The sequence below is a fragment of the Condylura cristata genome, unplaced genomic scaffold (assembly GCF_000260355.1).
Source record: "Condylura cristata isolate star-nosed mole 26May11 unplaced genomic scaffold, ConCri1.0 scaffold00003, whole genome shotgun sequence".
In the NCBI taxonomy this organism is placed as follows: domain Eukaryota; kingdom Metazoa; phylum Chordata; class Mammalia; order Eulipotyphla; family Talpidae; genus Condylura; species Condylura cristata.
Window position 1 is genome coordinate 29,600,741 of NW_004567104.1, and position 8,129 is coordinate 29,608,869.

Consider the following 8,129-nt stretch of genomic DNA (forward strand, 5'->3'; position numbering starts at 1 on the left):
GGGAGGGAGGGAAATGCACGGGACTATGGTGGTGGCACAGGGGTGATTTGGTGATGGGAAACCCGTGGGGATTACAATTGAGATGAAAAAAAAAATGTGCAAAATGATGTAAAAATAAACTTTTTAATAAAAAAAAAAAACAGTCAAAAAAAAAAAAGGTAGCTTCAGGGACAGATGGAATCACCCCCATGTTAAGTTGAAAAGTGGATGCATCCAGGAAACACTGTGGAAAGAGGGTTATTTTATTCCCTTTCGAAAGAAGATTAGGCTTCTCCCTTTTGAAGGCGCAAATAACAAATTCACCATAAAGGCAAAGGAACCTGGCATTGAGTGTCAAACTGAAAAATTTGACTCAATAGACCTTGAAGAACAGTTCCAATAGAACTTGTTCATTTTTTTAAGTGATGCAGACATGAAAGGGAAGTTGAAATGGATAATCTTTCAGGGACAACCCACACCTAAACCTGAATGAAAAAGAGTAGTAGAGTTAGGACTGAGTTCTTCTGCTGGGTAGAGGCCCTCTTTACCGTGTGAGCACATGTGTGTGCAGACAAGAGTGGCTGGGCTGCGTTGTGGCTCGTGTGGGGAGATGCTGTTGAAGGATCGAGGCAGAGTAGAGGGAATTTTATTTTATTAATTTGTGTTTGTTTATTTTACCCAAGTTCATTCACCCAACTAATACTGAGTCTCTACGATGTATCAAGCGTAAGGGATGTGAGTGAATCAGTCAGCAGGCCTCTGGGGCCTACGGATTGGAAGTCCATAGGTTAAGAAGTCCAGAGAGAATAGTAGATAATTGTTTGGAATTAAGGAAAAAAAAAAAAAGATGTATTACTCTATGCTTTATGTTCAAATTCTATTTTATTATTAGACACTTATGTGTCTGCTCTGTTTCAATCAGCCCATTTACCTCTCAACTTTCAATATTCAAGTCTCCATTAGTGACTTAAAATTCCTTAATTTCTGTATTTAAAACATTTTTGGAATTTTTTTTTTTACTTTCAAATTTACCACCTCTTAGAGTAATGAATTTCACAGTGTACAGTCCTCTGCATGACAGGCTACTTGATTTGTCTAAGGTCTATCTCTGTGTCCAGAGGGGTTCTTAATACTAACATTCTAAGATCTAGTCTATAAGTTATTAATTTAAAGATTTTGTGCTTGGGAGGTTTTGATTTGTCCCCACATGAGACTAAGTCTCATTCCTAGCCCCTGATCACTTCTGTTTCCCTCCTGAGACTTGTCCTTAATTTACTTATGTTTTTCTTGAGGATTAGCAATCACAACCAAGAGTAAATTTCCATGTGTGGACATATGTGTATCAGACAGGATCCCAGAAGCAAAGACTTGGCAAATGCAAATTAGGCAATTTGAGGAGGATTTTATGAAGGGACTAGTACCATGTAGTCATGGTAATGCAGGAACCTTGGACTTCTGACAGACTGTGTCCCTACATCCGAGCACAGGCAATGATGAGCTGTGACACAGACAGGGTCTTTGCTCTAGGGAAGCAGTCACCCTGAAGAAGCCCTGAAGGAGGGATAGGAGGGGCCCAGAAGAACAAACACCCCAGTTGTCCACTCCTCCCTGCCTCTAATCTCTTAGCAGTATCCCGTTAGGCATCCAACCCAGAAGCCAATTACTGATGTGATCAAATAGTTGCTCCTAGCAGACAGCAGGGTAGAAGAGGGTGGAGAGTTGATCTGGAAGATCAAATGGAAGAAATACACACACTGTGGTTCTATACAAGCGTGGAATGAATCATGTTAACTGGTTGGGGATTTTTTTCTATTATACTTTTCCAATATGTTGTGACAACAACAGCATCTTGGCACAATATGTTCTTAAAGAGCTTTTAATGCTTCCCATTCTTTGTCTTGCAATTTGTCATGCACACTACAAACAGAATTTAAATACTATTTCCTAAATTTGCTGCCAGTCACTTGCTCACACCAAAACCTAAACGGTTTTCTTGCCACACAATTTCTCTACAGAATTATATCTATCCCTTTGACTTTTTATCACTTAAAGTAATTTAATATCAGCCCCACTATTTGCACATTCTTTTCATACCCACTTGCAGATAATTTATCTATTTTCAAGTTCCTTCTAGAACAAATAAGATTCTCCCAACTATTTGCAACAGAAACCCAACTCAAGTTGGCTTAAACAAAAGGGGAATGTATTGATTCATGTATCTAAAAGTTTGACTTAAGGCAAGCCTCTATCTAGGTGCTTAATACTTTCAAGAGCTGACTTCTCCAGCTCTCGGCCCTGTCTCCTGTGTGCTGCTCCACCATCAAGCAGAGTCTTCACAGAGGCATCTAAGGTGACGACTGGCACTTCCAGGTAAAAACCCTCTTTCCGAACAACCCTGGCAAAGTAGCAGCACTGAGTCTCCTTGGTGCATTTGACCTCAAGTCGTGTCTCCCATAATCAATCATTGTGGCTAGAGGTGGGCTGTGTCAGACTGGATCAGAGGCCTACTCCTGACTTTCTATCCAAACTATGTAAAATAAACCAAATGATGGAGATAGAACATGTTTGTCATTCTCTCCTCAAGTTTGGTGCTTATTCCTTGGAAATGTTGTGAGTTTTGCTTTATCCAGAGTAGCCCACTGGCCTCTACCCCTTACTACTAGTCTTTAAACCAGCTCCCAATTTAGCAGAAAACAACACTCAGGGTCCCAGAGTAAGTGTAATTGCTTTTAGAATGTGAAAATCTTTTTGAATATGTAAATAGTTACTATAACAACCACATGTGTGTTTTCTCATAACAATGCATCAATAGAATACAATTCCTCTGAACAGCCTGGTTGTCTTAAAAGATTGGTTGTGTTTCCTGGTTCATTAAAATATCAGTAAACTGCTGGGGAAAGAGAAAGAGCCCTGGAGAGGGAGAGAAAAGGCACACATTAGAGATACAAATTTTGCTAAGAGTGAGCCCCAGTTTGAAGTAAGATGAAATCTCAAAGTTCTATTCTTGCCATGAGGATTTAGAATTCTTCTCTCAGATGTGAGTTATGAAAGCAGCAGTAAGATAGGAAAACCTTTTATTTAGGGAGAGACTAGGCAATGTCCTTAAGCTGGATCTATGGGCCAAAGATGAGAGGAAAAAGTACAGTTCAAGTTTTATAAACTTATTTGCATCAAACAGCACAGTGAACAGAATGCAATGTATCTGACAATAGATGTATCTGAATGTATCTGACAATAGATTTCTATTAAGAATGTATAAAGAACACCCAGCAAGTTAACAAGAAATAAACAAATAACCCAAGTAAAAGCTGGGCAAAATATATGAATAGACATTCCTCCAAAGATGATAACAAATAGCCAACAGCACATGAAAAGCTCGACATCACTGTCATTAAGGAAATACAAATCAAAACCACAAGGCGCTAACATTTCACACCCGTTATGATGACACTATCAAAAGCCAAGCAAACAACATGTTGGCAAAGGTGCCACGTGCCTGAAACCTTGTACTTTGTAGATGGAAATGTAAAATGTGTAACCATTATAGAAAATAGGCAGTTGCTCAAAAATTAAAAAGAAAATTATCATATGATTCAACAATACTACTCTGGATATAGATAGTTTAAAAGAAAGAAAACGGGTCTTTAAGAAATATTTATATACCTATTTTCATAGAAGCATTATTCACAAAGGCATCAATAAATGTGGGGTGCACTCATAAAATGAAATGCTGTTAGAAAGGGAGGAGATTCTCAAACATGCTATGACGCACATGAAACGTGAGGACACTATGACAAGTGAAATAGCCAGTCACAAAAAAGACAAAAACTGTACGATTTCTCTTATATCATAACAGGGTGGTCCCCAGAAAAGGGGAGGTTTCAGGTTCCCTGTCCCACCCCAAAGGAGGTTGGAGCTGAGCATAGAAGAGAGGGATCTGGAGAGGAGACTGAGGAGGAAGGAAGCAGGATGGAGAGCCAGAAGGAGACCTGAGGGAGGACATGGAGCAGAGAGACATGTGAAGAAACTGCACTTGCTTCTTGGTCCTGGTCTGGTAGAAACAGATGTGGGTGAGAGACCCGTGGTGAGGTTCACTATGGCAGCATTTATCTTGATTTTAATTTTGCTCTTTTCCTCCCAGACTTGCCTGGCCATATTGGACCCTTTTCTACTGGTCCCTTTCAGAAGATGGTTTAGGCTTGTGGCAGGCTTTTGGCCTTGCTTTGGGCCAATCCCTTCTGAGTGGACTTTTGGTCGCAAGGGAATGGGTAACTTCAGGTGTTTGATTTGGAAACTATATTCTTTGTGTTTGCTGTATTGCACACTCATTGTATTAAAGTTCCTTCCCATTAAAGGTCTTATATGTTTTGTCTTGATGTGGCAGATGGCAGAACCTACTTAGAGCAGGCAGGTTGGGGTTCAGTGGTGCCTCTCTCCCTGACCTGTAATAATATAAGGTATCTAAAGAAGTCACACTCACAGAAACAGAAAGTAGAATGGTGGTTAGTAGGGGCTGAGGGGAGAGGGAAGCAGGGAGTTGTTGTTTAATGGGTACAGAGTTTCAGTTTTGCAAGATGAAAAAGTTCTGGTAAAGCTTGGTGGTGATGCTTGTTTACCAGTGTGTATATACATAACACAACTGAACAGTACATTTAAAAATGGGTAAAATGCTAAATTAAAATTATTTTACTACAATTGAACACTTGTTTTAAGAAAAAGTATTTTTAATTTGAAAGGACATCAGATATCCTTTAATGAAAACTCTTTAGTTTACAGACAGGAAAACTGAGACCCAAGGTGTTAAGTGACTTACACAATAACAGACCCGATGAACAGAGTGGGAACCTCCATCCACATCCATCCTACACAAAGTTGATCTTTTTCCAATCAACTATGACTTTAAAATGCACATCACTTGTCACTTGCATGGTGTTATAAAACATGCAGCAGCCACACAGATTTCTTTCTGGTCACAAGAGGGGATAAAAACACAAGAAGGGGCCAATCTGACACTAATGCCGGAATTGATCTTAGCATCACTAGTAGTAGGATAACCAAACCTGTCTTCTGATGTGAGGAAACTTGATGTTCCAAAACACTAAAAATAGATCCTTGCTAAGGTTTAACTTGAATTGAATCAAACCTTAAAATCGACTTTATTTAGAGGAAATAAAAGGCATAGAAGAATACTACAAGGAAGTAGTCAGTTTCAGAAGACAGAACGCTCCCTTCCATTTACCAGCATCATAATTAAAAGAGCTTTAAGCACCAGAAAAATCAGATACAATGCATGATTCTATTGGATCTTGGTTTGAACAAAATAGCAGTCAAGGACATCTGAGGATAACTGGAATGATTTTGAATATGGATTCACTATTAGACAATGTTAGGAAATGATAATTAATTTTATGGATAGTTTATGCTCTGCAGGAAAATATTCTATTTTTTTAATTGGTGCCTTTTTTAAAAAAAAGATTATTTATTTATGCATATAGAACTGGGGTACAGGCCAGAGGTGCAGGGGCAGAGAGAGGATTCACCAGAGACAGAGTGGGGAGCAGAACAGGCAGATCGAGGAAGTCCACTGCTGAGCAGAGCAGCAGGAGAGACAGGAGAAAGGTCTGCTGCGCCATGTGGGTCAGCTCCGGGGCAGGGGATGGAACTCACACCAAAGCAGCTGCCATTCGCTTGCAGTGCTGTGCTTTAACCAGTTGTGCCACCAGGGATAGTCAATATTCTATTACTTTAAAGGTATGTACTCAAGTGTTTAGGGGCAGAATGCTATGGCATATTTAAATAAACTTTAAATATTTTAGCAAAAATTAACAAAGTGAGATGAAGGTTGGGGGGCAGGGGGATACCTCTTCCCACACAGAAGGGGGACAACATCATGTCAAGATTGTAGTAAACATCTGGGTCAACCACACACATCATCTTGGCCAGGAAAGGGCCCACTAACGGCATTGTTTTCAGCATTTCCTTCCTGCTTATGTTCCATCCTGACTCCCTCTGGGTTTTCAGTTTCTCAGAAACCTATGCCTTGATCAGGACTTCCCCTGGGGGGTCAGCCAGGTGACTCAGCCTGGTGAAGGGCTAGCCCCCAGAGACCCACGTGGTCCATTTTGGATGACTGGAGTGACAGACTTCAGCTTGATAAAAGGCAAAATGGAGCTGATTTCTTAAGGAAGAAGCAAAATTACCATCTCTGGTAGTACTAAGCACAAGCTGGTAAACTACCATCCCTTCCAGCATTGTGTAACAGGACCCAGGAAAAGGGCAGGTGGAGCTGGAAAAAATGAAAATAAGACAGAGCTATAGAAAAAGAGGCACTGGTCTGACCTGGGTTAACTCTCTGGTAGCTCCCCAAGAAGCCGGCTTCTCAGCACTGCTTCTTTTCTCTAGCAATTTGGAGATGCCAATTTCCTTCAGTGGCTGATTTTGTTAGATAAGGAAAGGGAGGAGGCCAACTCAAGCTGTCACAGGGCCTGTCTTCATAATTAAAAGAGACTTAGGCCTTCCCTGGTGGCGCAGCGGGTTAAAGCATAGCACTGAGAAGCTAAAGCCGCTTCCGCATGAGTTCGATTCCCGCCTGCCCCGGAGGTGACCACATGGCCTGGCAGACCTCTCCTGACCCGCCTGCTGCCCCCCTCAGCAGTGTACTTTGTCGATCTGCCTGTTCTGCTCCCCACTCTGTCTCTGGTGAAGCCTCTCGCCGCCCCTGAGCTTCTGGCCTGTACCCCAGTTCTGTATGCACAAATAAATAAATCTTTAAAAAAAAAAAGAGAGAGACTTAAGTACCAGAAAAATCAGACACAAAGCATGATTCTGAATTGGATCCTGGCTGGATCCAAATAGCAGTCAAGACATCTGGGGATAACTGGAAAGAAATAGGGAGCTCACTAAGTTCCACTGAACTAGGAGTCTTGTCCCTGGAAATAGCCCCACTCTGTTCTGTCCTGTCTTGCCTGTCAATAGCACTAGACTATCACAACTCCAATTTGTCCAAATACCTAAGATTGTGACCTCAAAAGAAGAACCAAGATGGTTTGGTCTTAGGAAAAAAAAAGGGAGGGGGGAGATATGAGGTTTTAAGAGCATTGTACTATTATTTATAAAACTTTTTCATAGCACTAGCTTACTTGAGCATCTGAACTGTCAGGTAATTATGGAGGTCATTATAAATGTCCATTCACATTTAAGAAAACTGAGGCTCAGAGGAGCTAAATAGTTCACCCCAAAGCACACAGCAGTGAAATCAAGCAGTTGGCCTGGACCTTAGTTGCACAGACCCAAGATGAGAAACTCTCATGTACTTTCTGCCACACAACACTGTCTCTTCTGTAACACACTAGGGTAGAGAGACTTATAAGGGCATTCAACAGAATTATTCAGGAGAAGCAAAGAACATTATTTGAGATCTGTGCACAACTGTCTCTCACCACTATGCTTTGATCCCCAGCCCCACGTGTTCTGTTCTCAGATTCCTCCCCCACATGGCATGGCAGTGTAGATCAAGCTATAAGCCAAGCTCTAATCTTGTGCAAGCAGGTAATCCAGTAAGTAGGTGGGAACACAAAGATATGTAACAAATGACCCAGAGACCTTTCACTAGAGGTTACTAGTGTTTGAAGACAAATATGATGCCTTTGGGAGTGGTGCAGGGGAGCCAGGCAGCTTTGCACTCTCATTTCCATGGTGCCACAAGTCTCCGAGGTCATTATTTCGTGGCAGTAGGAAAATGGATAAAATGAAAGAAGGGAAGAGGAGAACTGGAGGAAATAGAACTTTCTTGGTCAAAGTGTTAAGGGGAAGGATGTCCTAAAGGAACTCTGCAGAGTCTTATGGACTCCACCCCCTACTCCAGTTTTCTGGACCCTACACACTACTCCAGTGATTGGAAACTACAACTCCCAGCAGTACCAGGGAGAGAACTGCGAGGACCTAAGGGCGGAGCTAAGCAGGAATTCTGGGACATTTGGAGGATAAATAGGGCTCGATTGCATCTCTCACTCTCTCGCTCCCGAAACAGCTCGCCTGACTGCGTGATTCTGTGTGTTCAGTCAGCCTAGCTGTAAGGTATTCCAGTTACTTTGTATCCTGCTCTTTCCCTGGATTATTTCCTACTCCTTTCCCCTTTTGTAAATAAACCC